Source organism: Nerophis ophidion, linkage group LG09, assembly GCF_033978795.1.
Source record: "Nerophis ophidion isolate RoL-2023_Sa linkage group LG09, RoL_Noph_v1.0, whole genome shotgun sequence".
Taxonomy (NCBI): Eukaryota; Metazoa; Chordata; class Actinopteri; order Syngnathiformes; family Syngnathidae; genus Nerophis; species Nerophis ophidion.
In genome coordinates this window covers 67,112,748-67,130,130 of record NC_084619.1, presented here as the reverse complement: position 1 = coordinate 67,130,130, position 17,383 = coordinate 67,112,748, and the positions used below count along the sequence as shown (strand labels likewise).

General features: G+C 42.0%; 1 protein-coding gene across 1 annotated transcript in view; it reads left to right on the top strand.

The window, feature by feature from the left end:
• Nucleotides 1-17,383, top strand: part of grid1a (glutamate receptor, ionotropic, delta 1a) — a 662,543-nt gene that overhangs the window by 360,851 nt on the left and 284,309 nt on the right. The window lies entirely within an intron of this gene.

Below are 17,383 nucleotides of genomic sequence, written 5' to 3'. Positions count from 1 at the left end.
GATTGCTCACATCTCGTCTTTGTCTTGAATCGGTCACATCTCGTCTTTGATTTAGATCGGTCACATCTAGTCTTAGACTAGGATTGCTCACATCTCGTCTTTGACCTAGACCGGTCACATCTCATCTTTGATTTAGATCAGTCACATCTCGTCTTAGATTGGTCACGTCTAGTCTTAGCCATAGATCGGTCACATCAAATTTTGGACTGAGATCAGCCACAGCCACATCTATTCTTAGACTTACATCGGTCACATCTAGTCTTAGACTAAGATTGCTCACATCTCGTCTTTGACTTAGATCGGTCACATCTCGTCTTTGATTTAGACCAGTCACATCTCGTCTTAGACTTAGATTGGTCACATGTAGTCCTAGACTTAGATCAGTCACACCTAGTCTTAGACTTAGATCAGTCACATCTAGTCTTAGACTTAGATTGGTCAAATGTAGTCCTAGACTTAGATCAGTCACACCTAGTCTTAGACTTAGATCAGTCACATCTAGTCTTAGACTCAGATCGGTCACATCTAGTCTTAGACTTAGATCGGTCACATCTAGTCTTAAACTAGATTGGTCACTTCTTGCCTTAGACTTAGATCGTCACATTTAGTCTTAGACTTGGCTCAGTCACATCTAGTCTTGGATCGGTCACATCTAGTCTTAGACTTAGATCAGTCACATCTAGTGTTGGACTTAGATCGGTCACATCTAATCTTAGACTAAGATTGGTCACATCTCGTCTTTGACTTAGATCAGTCACATCTAGTCTTAGACTTAAATCGGTCACATCTAGTCTTATATCGGTCACATCTAGTCTTAGACTTACATCGGTCACATCAAGTCTTGGACTTAGATCAGCCACAGCCACATCTATTCTTAGACTTACATCGGTCACATCTAGTCTTAGACTAAGATTGCTCACATCTCGTCTTTGACTTAGATCTGTCACATCTCGTCTTTGACTTAGAACAGTCACATCTCGTCTTAGATTGGTCACATCTAGTCTTAGACTAAGATTGCTCACATCTCGTCTTTGACTTAGATCTGTCACATCTCGTCTTTGACTTAGAACAGTCACATCTCGTCTTAGATTGGTCACATCTAGTCTTAGACTAAGATTGCTCACATCTCGTCTTTGACTTAGACCGGTCACTTTTTGTCTTTGATTTAGAACAGTCACATCTCGTCTTAGATCGGTCACATCTAGTCTTGGACTAAGATTGCTCACATCTCGTCTTTGACTTAGACCGGTCACTTTTTGTCTTTGATTTAGAACAGTCACATCTCGTCTTAGATCGGTCACATCTAGTCTCAGACTAAGATTGCTCACATCACGTCTTTGACTTAGACCGGTTACATCTCGTCTTTGATTTAGAACAGTCACATCTCGTCTTAGATCGGTCACATCAAGTCTTAGCCTTAGATCGGTCAGAAACTGAAACTTGAGGTAGACAGACCTCTGTAATTGTTGTATTTTCCAATTTACCTAATTCTAATAATTAAAAACATGACCCATGACTCTCGATAAATGATTCTCTTTGAAAAAAAGCCGTCTTTTGTTCGGGTGGACACATTTGTCCTTCACTGGTCAGACACTCAGCGGCGATGACTCGCCCGGCGTCTTCCGGCAGCATTGACCTCCACTCGTGCAAATGATCTCCCCTCGGAGTCGATACTTTTAAGAAGCCGTCTCCAGCCGAGATGTTTTGACAAGGCGACGGCGACGTGGTCATGTGGAGAATAGAGACGAGGCCATTACTCGCGCTAAGTGAAGGAGACTGATGAATGTGGATGTTTCTGAGCAGATGTGATCAGGCTCTCCATGAGTGGGAAAACAGCTCGGTGTCTATGACGTGCGCTGAGGCTCGCTGTCTATGAAGCGCGCTGAGAATGATGAGAGCGTTGAGCGGTAATTAGCGTTTCATTGCAGCTGTGAGGGCCCCCTCGCACAAGCGAGCTGAGTGCCAACATGTCATTTTGCTGCTTTGTTTGTTTTAAGACAAGCACCAGTCACATATCCACTCAAAATATTATTTGCAAAAACCACTAATTGTTTCCGACAAACATTTTTTTTTTTTTTTTGCACCATGACTTGGGAAGGTTGTTTGCAAAGGGTCACTTAAGTCATGCACCGTTAATCATTGCAGACCTGAATCAGTCATGTTGTGCACAATATGTCAGTACCTGAACATGGCTTTTAAAAACACAGTTTTAAAATTGGACAAGTGTGGAGAAACAGTTTTGCCTTTTTTCCATCGTGCTTTGTGGACTCCGGCTTATTAGTGATTCCCAAAGCCCAAAAAAAGTCTGCGGGCTATAAAGCGTTTTCCGTTCGGGCTCCAGTACTCTGGAATGCCCTCCCGGTAACAGTTCGAGATGCCACCTCTGTAGAAGCATCTAAGTCTCACCTTAAAACTCATTTGTATACTCTAGACTTTAAATAGACTCCCTTTTTAGACCAGTTGATCTGCCGTTTATTTTCTTTTTCTTCTATGTCCCACCCTCCCTTGTGGAGGTGGTCCGGTCCGATCCGGTGGCCATGTACTGCTTGCCTGTGTATCGGCTGGGGACATCTCTGCGCTGCTGATCCGCCTCCGCTTGGGATGGTTTCCTGCTGGCTCCGCTGTGAACGGGACTCTCGTTGCTGTGTTGGATCCGCTTTGGACTGGACTCTCGCGACTGTGTTGGATCCATTATGGATTGAACTTTGACAGAATCATATTAGACCCGCTCGACATCCATTGCTTTCCTCCTCTCCAAGGTTCTCATAGTCATCATTGTCACCGATGTCCCACTGGGTGTGAGTTTTCCTTGCCCTTATGTGGGCCTACCGAGGATGTCGTAGTGGTTTGTGCAGCCCTTTGAGACACTAGTGATTTAGGGCTATATAAGTAAACATTGATTGATGATTGATTGACTTAAATGGGTGTAATTCAGATTGCTTTATGGTGCATGGATGGTTTTTTTTTATAATACCCACAAAGTATGTTATGTGTGACCATGTCTTTTGGTATTTTCTGTTGGTTCAATAATTTATTTTTTTTGGGCCATGACTCGGGAAGGTTGTTTGCAAAGGGTCACTTAAGTGATGCACCGTTAATCATTGCAGACCTGAATCGGTCATGTTGTGCACATAATGACAGTACCTGAATATGGCTTTTAAAAACACAGTTTTAAAATTGGACAAGTGTGGAGAAACAGTTTTGCCTTCTTTCCATCATGCTTTGTAATGGACTTAAATGGGTGTAATTCAGAATGTTTTATGGTGCATGGATGTGTTTTTAATAATATCCGCTAATTATGTTATGTGTGACCATGTCTTTTGGTATTTTCTGTTGGTTCAATTATAATTTTTTTTTTGTGCCATGACTCAGGAAGGTTGTTTGCATTGGGTCATATAAGTAAGTGATGAACCGTTAATCATTGCAGACTGAATCGGTCATGTTGTGCACAAGATGACAGTACCTGATCATGGCTTTTAAAAACAAAGTTTTAAAATTGGAGAAGTGTGGAGAAACAGTTTTGCCTTATTTCCATCGTGCTTTGTAATGGACTTAAATGGGTGTAATTCCGAAAGCTTTATGGTGCATGGATGTGTTTTTAATAATATCCACAAATTATGTTATGTGTGACCATGTCTTTTGGTATTTTCTATTGGTTCAATTAGAAATTTTTTTTTGTGCCATGACTCAGGAAGGTTGTTTGCATTGGGTCATATAAGTAAGTGATGAACCGTTAATCATTGCAGACTGAATCGGTCATGTTGTGCACAATATGTCAGTACCTGAACATGGCTTTTAAAAACACAGTTTTAAAATTGGACAAGTGTGGAGAAACAGTTTTGCCTTCTTTCCATCATGCTTTGTAATGGACTTAAATGGGTGTAATTCCGAAAGCTTTATGATGCATGGATGTTTTTTAATAATATCCACAAATTATGTTATGTGTGACCATGTCTTTTGGTATTTTCTGTAGGTTCAATTATTATTATTAATTTTTTTTCGTGCCATGACTCGGGAAGGTTGTTTGCATAGGGTCATATAAGTTAATGCTGCGTTACTGATCATCACTAGTCTCCAGAAGGTGTGTTCAGGGTCAGTCACAGGTGCACACTCTCTCTTTTTTCACTTAGTCTTCTTCCAACACTTCATCCCATCATCCTCTCATCATTTTCCTCATACCCACCAAGTCCTGCCAGCAGTTCTCCTCTGCTACTTTTCATTTCCACTATCCATCATCTTTTCCTTTCCTCCCATTTATTTCCCCTGCACTCTCTCAGCCCGAGACCTGCCTGCCCGCCCCACAGCGTCCACCTCTAACTAGGCTGGCCTCCTAAACACTCCCCCCGTCTTAATGGGCCTCCCAGGATGGATTTCACAAAACAGGCAGCTGTGTTATTAGATAGATAGATGGATAGTACTTTATTGATTCTTTCAGGAGAGTTCCCTCAGGAAAATTAAAAATGAGCCCCCGGGGACGGATATGTGAGGTTTACAAACACCGTGTTGAAGAACCAAGTCACTGACGGCCAACAAAGAGACTGAAGGGACTCCGGTGGGAAAGTTGGAGCACATTAAAAAGCTGATCTCTGCACTGTTGAGGAAGTAACCACAAATCAACCAAAATTAACCCAATAAATCAATCAACCAAATAATTTCATCAGCCAATCATTCAATCAACCAATTAACCAATCAACCAAATCAACCAATCCATCAATTAAGCAATTAACCCAATCAATCAATCAACCAATTAACCAAATCAACCAATCAACCAATCAAGCAAATCAATCAATCAACCAAATCAATCAATCAACCAAATTAACCATTCCATCAATCAACCAATAAACCCAATCCATTAATCAACCATTCAACCAATCCATCAATCAACCCAATTAACCAATCCATCATCCGACCAATCAATCAATCCATCAATCAACCAAACAAGCCAATCAACCAATCAACCAAATTAATCAACCATTTCCCCACGATCAATAAAGTACTTTCTATTCTATTCTATTCCATTAACCAAATCAACCAATTCATCAATCAACCAATCAACCAATCCATCATTCCACCAATAAAACAAATCAATCAATCAACTAATTAACCATATTAAGCAATCCATCAATCAAACAATCAACAATTAATCAATCAATCAACCAACCAAATCAACCAATCATCAATCATCCAATCAACCAAATCAATCAAACAACCAATCAACCAATCCATCAATCAACCAATCAAACCAATCCATCAATCAATCATTTAACCAAATCAACCAATCCATCAATGAACCAATCAAGCAATTAAACCAATCAACCCAGTATATCAATCAACAAATTAAGCAAATCAACCAATCCATCCATCAACCAATCAACCAAATCAACCAATCCACCAATACGCCAAATTAACCAATCCATCTATCAACCAATCAATCCAATCCATCAATCACGCAATCGACCAAAACAACCAATCCATCAATTAACCAATCAACCAGATAAACCAATCCATCAATCAACCAATCAACCATATCCACCAGGGATCAAAACATTTATTTCTATTGTATTCTATTAACCAAATCAACAAAATTCATCAATCAACCAATCAACCAATTAACCAAATCAACCAATCCATCAATTAACCAATCAACCGAATCAATCAAATGAGGAATTAAGCGATGCTCAGAGAGAGCTGTGGAGTGAGTCGGTCCTTCACTCTTCATCCCCGGTGCACTCACTGCTCACTACAGTCTTCAGCAGAAAAAGGCGATACAGGACAGGTCAGGGATATTAAACACTGGACAGGTGTGTGCTGAGCGAGGGTCCGTATCATCCACTTGGCTCCGCCCATCAGGACTTTGCTGTTTGGACTACTATATGTCATGGGGGGGAGGGGCTACAAGAATCCTGCGAGTAAGCAACTTGCTCCTTTTGTACTCAGACTCTTTTCATTATCGGGATTGTGCATCCACGGGAAGGATTATGATCAAGTATCAGTATCAGTATTTCCCAGGTGGGATGCTGGGGCTTTTTTTCTCTTCACTCCCAGGAAAAGCAATTTGTGTTTTTATCTCGGCAGCAACACAGCAGCAATTAAAGTCCGACCCACATCGGCACAGATTGAACGTATCGACCTGTCAGTCTATTCCTGCCGCATTTTGTCACCAAATGATTTCACTCCTGACCCTTGAACACGTGACCTTTCACCCTTCCACTCCACATAGTTGTGGGCCAGAAAAGGGCGGATCTTTTACCCATGCGATATCAAGTTAGACACCTCGGTATTGACGATACCAGAACTGATACAGTCGCTCGTCTGTATTGAAAGTCACATTTTTCTAAACATTTCAAAAAAATAAATATGTTTTAAGTTGTTGATGACCACTGTGGGCGTTCCAATCCAATATTGATATCGGCAAAAACACATGTATCGGATCGCATCAGATATGTCCAATACAAGCAGTCCTGCAGAGTGTTTACTTTTGTGTGATATCATGTTTGATACAAGCAATCCTGCTTTGAGTTGACTTGTGTGTGATATCATGTGTGATACAAGCAGTCCTGCAGAGTGTTGACATGTGTGTGATATCATGTGTGATACAAGCAGTCCTGCAGAGTGTTTACTTGTGTGTGATATCATGTGGGATACAAGCAGTTTTGCAGTGTTCACTTGTATGTGTGATATCATGTGCGATAAAAGCAGTCCTGCATAGTGTTTACTTTTGTGGGATATCATGTTTGATACAAGCAATCCTGCTTTTTGTTGACTTGTGTGTGATATCATGTGTGATACAAGCAGTCCTGCAGAGTGTTTACTTGTGTGTGATATCATGTGGGATACAAGCAGTTTTGCAGTGTTCACTTGTGTGTGATATCATGTGCGATACAAGCAGTCCTGCAGACTGTTTACCTGTGTGTGATGTCATGTGCGATACGAGCAGTCCTGCAGAGTGTCTACTTCTGTGTGATATCATGTTTGATACAAGCAGTCCTGCTTTGTGTTGACTTGTGTGTGATATCATGTTTGATACAAGCAGTCCTGCGGAGTGTTGACTTGTGTGTGATATCATGTGTGATACAAGCAGTTTTGCAGTGTTCACTTGTGTGTGATATCACCTGCGATACAAGCAGTCCTGCAGACTGTTTACCTGTGTGTGATGTCATGTGCGATACAAGCAGTCCTGCTTTGTGTTGACTTGTGTGTGATATCATGTTTGATACAAGCAGTCCTGCGGAGTGTTGACTTGTGTGTGATATCATGTGTGATACAAGCAGTTTTGCAGTGTTCACTTGTGTGTGATATCATGTGCGATACAAGCAGTCCTGCAGACTGTTTACCTGTGTGTGATGTCATGTGCGATACGAGCAGTCCTGCAGAGTGTTTACTTTTGTGTGATATCATGTTTGATACAAGCAATGCTGCTTTGTGTTGACTTGTGTGTGATATCATGTGTGATACAAGCAGTCCTGCAGAGTGTTGACTTGTGTGTGATATCATGTGTGATACAAGCAGTTTTGCAGTGTTCACTTGTGTGTGATATCACCTGCGATACAAGCAGTCCTGCAGACTGTTTACCTGTGTGTGATGTCATGTGCGATACGAGCAGTCCTGCAGAGTGTTTACTTTTGTGTGATATCATGTTTGATACAAGCAGTCCTGCGGAGTGTTGACGTGTGTGTGATATCATGTGTGATACAAGCAGTTTTGCAGTGTTAGCTTGTGTGTGATATCATGTGCGATACAAGAAGTCCTGCAGACTGTTTACCTGTGTGTGATGTCATGTGCGATACGAGCAGTCCTGCAGAGTGTTTACTTTTGTGTGATATCATGTTTGATACAAGCAGTCCTGCTTTGTGTTGACTTGTGTGTGATATCATGTGTGATACAAGCAGTCCTGCGGAGTGTTGACTTGTGTGTGATATCATGTGTGATACAAGCAGTCCTGCAGAGTGTTGACTTGTGTGCGATACAAGCAGTCTTGCTTTGTGTTGACTTGTGTGTGATATCATGTGTGATACAAGCAGTTTTGCAGTGTTCACTTGTGTGTGATATCATGTGTGATACAAGCAGTTTTGCAGTGTTCACTTGTGTGTGATATCATGTGCGATACAAGCAGTCCTGCAGACTGTTTACCTGTGTGTGATGTCATGTGCGATACGAGCAGTCCTGCAGAGTGTTGACTTGTGTGTGATATCATGTGTGATACAAGCAGTTTTGCAGTGTTAGCTTGTGTGTGATATTATGTGCGATACAAGCAGTCCTGCAGACTGTTTACCTGTGTGTGATGTCATGTGCGATACGAGCAGTCCTGCAGAGTATTTACTTTTGTGTGATATCATGTTTGATACAAGCAGTCCTGCGGAGTGTTGACGTGTGTGTGATATCATGTGTGATACAAGCAGTTTTGCAGTGTTAGCTTGTGTGTGATATCATGTGCGATACAAGCAGTCCTGCAGACTGTTTACCTGTGTGTGATGTCATGTGCGATACGAGCAGTCCTGCAGAGTGTTTACTTTTGTGTGATATCATGTTTGATACAAGCAGTCCTGCTTTGTGTTGACTTGTGTGTGATATCATGTGTGATACAAGCAGTCCTGCGGAGTGTTGACTTGTGTGTGATATCATGTGTGATACAAGCAGTCCTGCAGAGTGTTGACTTGTGTGCGATACAAGCAGTCTTGCTTTGTGTTGACTTGTGTGTGATATCATGTGTGATACAAGCAGTTTTGCAGTGTTCACTTGTGTGTGATATCATGTGTGATACAAGCAGTTTTGCAGTGTTCACTTGTGTGTGATATCATGTGCGATACAAGCAGTCCTGCAGACTGTTTACCTGTGTGTGATGTCATGTGCGATACGAGCAGTCCTGCAGAGTGTTGACTTGTGTGTGATATCATGTGTGATACAAGCAGTTTTGCAGTGTTAGCTTGTGTGTGATATTATGTGCGATACAAGCAGTCCTGCAGACTGTTTACTTGTGTGTGATGTCATGTGCGATACAAGCAGTCTTGCAGTGTGTTTACTCGGGTCACTCCTAGTAACTTGTGGTGAATTATTATTTCCCAGGCTGTCGCTTTGCCAAAGTACACCTCGGTTTTTGTTTGTGATATTTTCGAAATTGCAGGAAAAGTAAATCATTTTTTTCCAAAAAACAACAATACGAATCAAATAAATCTGGTCATCCAGAAATATTAACATAATGTTATCCCCGATCTTTGCTGCCAGTTAGTCCTTGATTTTAACACTTTTCTCACCTTCTTTATCACTGGCACTCGCTACTTTCCTTGGCCCCGCGGCGTCCTTTTTTACAGTCGCACTTCATTTAAAAAAAGGAGTGGGAATACTTTGTTCAGCAAATTAATGTTGAGCAATGTTTGACCCGAAATAACCGTCTCAATACAGAAAACCGGAGCAAAAATTTTTAAATTGTCAATATCGCTATTGGCCAACATCGGTATCGTATCAGAAGTGGAAACAAAAGTTGCATGGGGACACTCCAAATAACTTGAAGTGAATTATTATTATAATTACACCTTGTTCTCTTTTTTTTGTTTGTGATATTTTCCAAATTGCAGGAAAACTGAATACACTTTTTCCCAAAAAATTATATAAATAAATAAATAAATAAATCTGGTCATCCAGAAATATGAACATAATTTTATCTCTGATCTTTGCTGCCAGTGGGTCCTTGATTTCAACACTTTTCTCACCTTCTTTACTACTGGCACTCGCTACTTTCCTTGGCCCCGCAGCGTCCTATTTTTAATTTAAAAAAAGGAGTCGGAATACTTCGTTCAGCAAATGAATGCTGAGCAATGTTTGACCCGAAACAACCGTTTTAGTACGGAAAACTGGAGCAAAAATTTTTAGACTGAATTTATGTGGAAAAAAATTGAAACTCCGAGTAACCTGTAGTAAATTATTATTATTATTACACCGTGTGTTTTGTTTTTGTTTGTGATATTTTCCAAATTGCAGGAAAACCGAATCAACTTTTTTCCAAAAAACAAGATAAATATAGTTAATGAAATATAGGTCTAAGTGAGACCTACATAGAGTTTTTTTTTTTTTTTTTTTCATGTCTCTACGACATTCCTACCGGAAGTTACAAGCAGTTTTGTCTGTGTTTTCTTCCAAGGAGCAGTTTTGTCTGTTTTATTCCTAGGGGGTGCTAAAGCGTAATTTTGAGTCCTGATGCGTATGTCCAATTTGGGGAGTTTTGAAGCATTTTAAGGGGGTTGAATTACAGCTCAAAGAGGCAAAAATGAATTTTTTTAAGAAACTTATGTTTTGAGGGCGTTTTTGCCAACTTCCTGTTGATTTTTGCTGAAGGACCTTAGCGTATAAAATGTAGGTCTAAGTCAGACTGACATAGAGGTTTTTGTTTCATGTCTCCACAACATTCCTAACGGAAGTTACAGGCAGTTTTGTCTGTGTTTTTTCCTAGGGAACGCAATTTTGACTTTTGGGGTTTTGGTTTTTTGATTAGATGGCAATTTTCGCCAGTCCTGATGTGTGTGTTAAATTTGGTGAGTTTTGAAGCATGTTAAGGGGGTCAAATTACAGCTCAAAGAGGTGGTGGTATAATAATAATAAAACCTTAGAATTACAATAGGGTCCTCTGTCTCAAAGGGACATTCGGCCCCTAATAAATAAAAAAACAAATAAATAAATAAAATCAAACAAATCTGGTCATTCAGAAATATTAACACAAATATTTTATCTCTGATCTTAGCTGCCGGTTAGTCCTTGAATTCCACACTTTTCTCACCTTCTTTATCACTGGCACTCGCTACTTTCTTTGGCCCTGTCAGAGTTTGTTTGTGACGAACCCCAAGATGCAGAGAAGGAGGCGGGCATTGAGTAAGAAAACATGGTTTTAATTTAAACACTAAAACAATACCAAACAAAGGGAACAGACAAAAAGCGCTCACAAGGGGGATAACAAACTTGGCTATGAACAAAAAAAACTGGAAGCAGGGAACAAAAGACAGTAAGCTACAAACAGCTACCGAAGATAGCTTACCGCAACACTGCATTGACACAACACGACAGGTAGCAAGGACAATAATCCAGCATAGACTGGATGGGAAGACATGTCTAAATAGGAATCGGGCTGATTGACACCAGGTGTGGCCAGGTCCCAATCAGCAGCTGAGGGGGACACAGAACTCGGGGAGAAAGACAGGAAACAGACAAAATAAGAGCGCTGACAGGAAATACTACACACACACAGGAAAAACTAAAACACAAACAAACTGTCAGGGACAAGCCTGACAAGCCCTAAGATGGAATCTTAGAGAAAAGCGGTCACAGGAGATGAGAAAAAGTGCAAGGTGAAACCAGACCTTGTCCTCAGTAGCCATGATGTGATGAAAGAAGTAGAATTTGATATGGAAGGAGCAGAAGTGCGCTCATCACTTATTGTTTGATCCCAGGCGAGGTTTAGTGGGTTAACAAGTCCACCATTCCATGTTGCAGTAATATATGAGGCCATAATTCCAAGGCGGTGCTGAAGCCGTGCCAGGGCAGAAGAGTTATGCCCGGCCACTCAGTGATTGGATGCCTTGCATCAGCCTGGAAAAGATGCTCTTCTAGAAGTTGCTTGGTCCGACTGGTCCGGGTGTGGACTCACCAGACCTTGTTCGTCTTCTGTTGGTGAGGCAACTCATCTGCTTGAAGAAAAAGCATAAAGGAGGAAGGTGACAACCTTTCTCTGCACACCAAGGATATGTTTCCCTCAAGACTCTGGAGCCCGTCTAGTTGGGACTGTGAGTCGTTGGATCACGATTTGATTTCTGATTTTGATTCAGAATGGATTCTCCATTCAACACAATTCTTGCCAGGTGTTATAATAATGATAGTTATAATGAAACTTCTTCCAAACAAGTTAGGAAAGCTCGCCGATTGTATGGAGAAGGCTATTGGGTTGAGTTTTTCTTTGCTCTGATAGATAGATTGATTGATTGATAAAACGTATTTAAAAAATGTATTCTCATTAAAAGAAAATAATCATATTAAAAGAGGTATATATATATATATATATATATATATATATATATATCCATCCATCCATCCATCTTCTTCCGCTTATCCGAGGTCGGGTCGCGGGGGCAGCAGCCTAAGCAGGGAAGCCCAGACTTCCCTCTCCCCAGCCACTTCGTCTAGCTCTTCCCGGGGGATCCCGAGGCGTTCCCAGGCCAGCCGGGAGACATAGTCTTCCCAACGTGTCCTGGGTCTTCCCCGTGGCCTCCTACCAGTTGGACGTGCCCTAAACACCTCCCTCGGGAGGCGTTCGGGTGGCATCCTGACCAGATGCCCGAACCACCTCATCTGGCTCCTCTCGATGTGAAGGAGCAGCGGCTTTACTTTGAGTTCCTCAAAGATGGCAGAGCTTCTCACCCTATCTCTAAGGGAGAGCCCCGCCACACGGCGGAGGAAACTCATTTCGGCCGCTTGTACCCGTGATCTTACCCTTTCGGTCATGACCCAAAGCTCATGACCATAGGTGAGGATGGGAACGTAGATCGACCGGTAAATTGAGAGCTTTGCCTTCCGGCTCAGCTCCTTCTTCACCACAACGGATCGGTACAACGTCCGCATTACTGAAGACGCCGCACCGATCCGCCTGTCGATCTCACGATCCACTCTTCCCCCACTCGTGAACAAGACTCCTAGGTACTTGAACTCCTTCACTTGGGGCAGGGTCTCCTCCCCAACCCGGAGATGGCATTCCACCCTTTTCCGGGAGAGAACCATGGACTCGGATTTGGAGGTGCTGATTCTCTTTCCGGCCGCCTCACACTCGGCTGCGAACCGATCCAGTGAGAGCTGAAGATCCCGGCCAGATGAAGCCAACAGGACCACATCGTCTGCAAAAAGCAGAGACCTAATCCCGCGGCCACCAAACCGGAACCCCTCAATGCCTTGACTGCGCCTAGAAATTCTGTCCATAAAAGTTATGAACAGAATCGGTGACAAAGGGCAACCTTGGCGGAGTCCAACCCTCACTGGAAACGTGTCCGACTTACTGCCAGCAATGCGGACCAAGCTCTGACACTGATCATACAGGGATCGGACTGCCATAATAAGACAGTCCGATACCCCATACTCTCTGAGCACTCCCCACAGGACTTCCCGAGGGCCACGGTCGAATGCCTTCTCCAAGTCCACAAAGCACATGTAGACTGGTTGGGCAAACTCCCATGCACCCTCAAGAACCCTGCCGAGAGTATAGAGCTGGTCCACAGTTCCACGACCAGGATGAAAACCACACTGTTCCTCCTGAATCCGAGGTTCGACTATCCGGCGTAGTCTCCTCTCCAGTACACCTGAATAAACCTTACCGGGAAGGCTGAGGAGTGTGATCCCACGATAGTTGGAACACACCCTCCGGTCCCCCTTCTTAAAGAGAGGGACCACCACCCCGGTCTGCCAATCCAGAGGTACCTCCCCCGATGTCCACGCGATGCTGCAGAGTCTTGTCAACCAAGACAGCCCCACAGCATCCTGAGCCTTAAGGAACTCCGGGCGGATCTCATCCACCCCTGGGGCCTTGCCACCGAGGAGCTTTTTAACTACCTCAGCAACCTCAGCCCCAGAAATAGGAGAGTCCACCACAGATTCCCCAGGCACTGCTTCCTCATAGGAAGACGTGTTGGTGGGATTGAGGAGATCTTCAAAGTATTCCTTCCACCTATCCACAACATCCGCAGTTGAGGTCAGCAGAACACCATCCGCACCATACATGGTGTTGACAGTGCACTGCTTCCCCTTCCTGAGGCGGCGGATGGTGATCCAGAATCGCTTCGAAGCCATCCGGAAGTCATTTTCCATGGCTTCCCCAAACTCTTCCCATGTCCGAGTTTTTGCCTCTGTGACCGCCGAAGCTGCACACCGCTTGGCCTGTCGGTACCTGTCCACTGCCTCTGGAGTCCTATGAGCCAAAAGAACCCGGTAGGACTCCTTCTTCAGCTTGACGGCATCCCTCACCGCTGGTGTCCACCAGCGGGTTCTAGGATTACCGCCACGACAAGCACCAACTACCTTGCGGCCACAGCTCCGATTTTTTTCAAGCATTTAATAATTTTTTGACATTTTTCTTTTGTATTATAATTTTTTTTTTAATTCTTAAATCAGGTCGTAATTTAAATTTAAAAAAAAAATATATATATATATATATATATATATATATACACACATAAATGAATATATATATATATATATAAGACTTATTAGAAAGTGTTAAAAAAACTTCTGAGACTTATTAAAAAGTGTTATAATCCCTTGATACTTATTAAAAAGTGTTAAAAAAAAACCTTGAGATTTATTAGGAAGTCTTAAAACCCCTTGAGACTTATTAGAAAGTTTTAAAAACTTCTGATACTTATTAAAAAGTGTTAAAAAAAAACCTTGAGATTTATTAGGAAGTCTTAAAACCCCTTGAGACTTATTAGAAAGTTTTAAAAACTTCTGATACTTATTAAAAAGTGTTAAAAGCCCTTGATACTTATTAGAAAGTGTTAAAACCCACTGATCCTTATTAGAAAGTGTAAAAAACTTCTGAGACTTATTTAAAGGTGTTAAAAACACCTGAGACTTATTACAAAGTGTTAAAAAGACCTGATACTTATTAGAAAGTGTTAAAAACTTCAGAGACTTATTAAAAAGTGTTAAAAAAAACTTGAGATTTATTAGAAAGTCTTAAAACCCCCTGAGACCCTTTAGAAAGTGTTAAAAAAAAACCTGAGACTTTTTAAAAAGTGTTAAAAACTTCTGAGACCTATTAGAAAGTGTTAAAACCCCCTGAGATGTATTAGAAATTGTTAAAAACCCTTCATACTTTTTATACAGTGTTAAAACCCTCTGAGACTTATTAAAACGTGTTAAAACCCCTGAGAATTAGTACAAGGTGTTAAAAACCCCTGAGACTTAATAAAACCTGTTTTTAAAAAAAAAACGGAGTCATCTTTAAAAGTGTTAAAAACTTCTGAGACTTATTAGAAATTGTTAATGTGACAGTAGCTCGGGTTCAGTGGACCACCCAGGAAGGAGAATGCTTTTGAGCAGGTTTGACTCTTTTATTTTTTCAAATAAAGCTTGTCTTTAGTGTAGGTCGGATCGCTTTGCAGCTGCTCCTTTTTACTGATCGCTCACGGTCCGCTCTTTCAGCCGCCGTCGTCGTCGTCGTCGTCCTCTCTGGCTCGCTCTCTGTCGCTCTTCATCTGGCTCTCCAACTCCTTCCTCTTATCTCTCCTCCTTCTCCCCTTTTATACAGCAAGAGGAGATGAATTAATTGTGCCATGCACCTGATTTAGATTGTGGCGGCGTCGCTCCCAGCAAGCCCCGCCTCTCCGCTCCGCCGCATCCTCCGCCTCCTTGCCGCCATCTTGGGCAGGGCTGCAGCGTGCCCTGCCCCCGCCTCTCCACGGTTAAAACCCTCTGAGACGTGTTAGAAAGTGGGAGCGGGAGTTTGGACTCGCCGGCGAGGAGAGAAAGGATGAGAAGACGCAGACAAGGCGAGTGACCTTCGAGGAGCAGGCAGCCAGAGAGCAGCAGCAGATGGCGGCTGGCCTCGCTCACACGGCGCCGTAAAAAGGACGGGCCACCTGTGTCTCGTAACGGGAGAGAAAACAATTGTGGAATATACGACACCCGAAACGCCTCACACATCTGCCACTACAGTGGAAAACCTTCCTCTGGTTTTGTTCAACCAACTTAAGTTCCTTTTTCGCGAGAAAGGACTTGTGTTGCATCCTGGGTGGATCACATGACCTGATGAGTGAAAGAAACCATGAGCAAAGTCCTGTATGCGCCTGGTGCTACGCTACGTGTGCACCTACAGCGGCTATAGAAGACACTGCTGCACTTTTACAAGTCTTTTTGGCCCAAAACTTCATCAAAATAAGGCGCTCTGAACATTGTACAGTCTTAGTAGATCACACCCCCAGTAATAGTACAAGCAATTTATAGTTTGCACATGCTGTTTAGCGCGAGGTATTTACATCGTAGTAAATCAGGCCCGAAGTCGAATTTTTTTTGTACTTTTTGAAGCATGTTTAGGTATTCCTCGTCCTCCAGTGATAATGCTACTTATAAAAAACATACTTTTTGGTGCTATTGAGACAAGGATTAGTGATTTAGAAGTACAAAAACACTGCGGATGGATCCAAAAAGCACATAGTACGCACAAAAACTTCATCAAAATAAAGCGGTCTGCACCAATTTTTGATTTTACAGTCTTAGTAGATCACACGGCCAGTAATAGTACAAGCAATTTATAGTTTGCACGTGCTGTTTAGCGCGAGGTATTTAAATTGTAGTAAATCAGGCCCGAAGTCGACATTTTTTTGTACTTTTTGAAGCATGTTTAGGTATTCCTCGTCCTCCAGTGATAATGCTACTTGTAAAAACATACTTTTTGGTGCTATTGAGACAAGGATTAGTGATTTAGAAGTACAAAAACACTGCGGATGGATCTAAAAAACTCCCAAAAAGTTATAGATGCTAGTTTCAAAACATAGCAAAGGCCACAGGTAGGAGCACGATAACATGAATGTGCCGTAAATGAGTGTCTCCATGGCGAAAGCCCCCGAATACTACACGCGAAAACTTCATCAAAATAAGGCGCTCTGCACCTTTTTCAATTGTACAGTCTTAGTTAATAACAAGGCCAGTAATAGTACAAGCAATTTATAGTTTGCACACGCTGTTTAGCACGAGGTATTTAAATTGTAGTAAATCAGGCCCGAAGTCGACATTTTTTTGTACTTTTTGAAGCATGTTTAGGTATTCCTCGTCCTCCAGTGATAATGCTACTTGTAAAAACATACTTTTTGGTGCTATTGAGACAAGGATTAGTGATTTAGAAGTACAAAAACACTGCGGATGGATCTAAAAAACTCCCAAAAAGTTATAGATGCTAGTTTCAAAACATAGCAAAGGCCACAGGTAGGAGCACGATAACATGAATGTGCCGTAAATGAGTGTCTCCATGGCGAAAGCCCCCGAATACTACACGCGAAAACTTCATCAAAATAAGGCGCTCTGCACCTTTTTCAATTGTACAGTCTTAGTTAATAACAAGGCCAGTAATAGTACAAGCAATTTATAGTTTGCACGTGCTGTTTAGCGCAATGTATTTACATCGTAGTAAATCAGGCCCGAAGTCGAATTTTTTTTGTACTTTTTGAAGCATGTTTAGGTATTCCTCGTCCTCCAGTGATAATGCTACTTATAAAAAACATACTTTTTGGTGCTATTGAGACAAGGATTAGTGATTTAGAAGTACAAAAACACTGCGGATGGATCCAAAAAGCACATAGTACGCACAAAAACTTCATCAAAATAAAGCGGTCTGCACCAATTTTTGATTTTACAGTCTTAG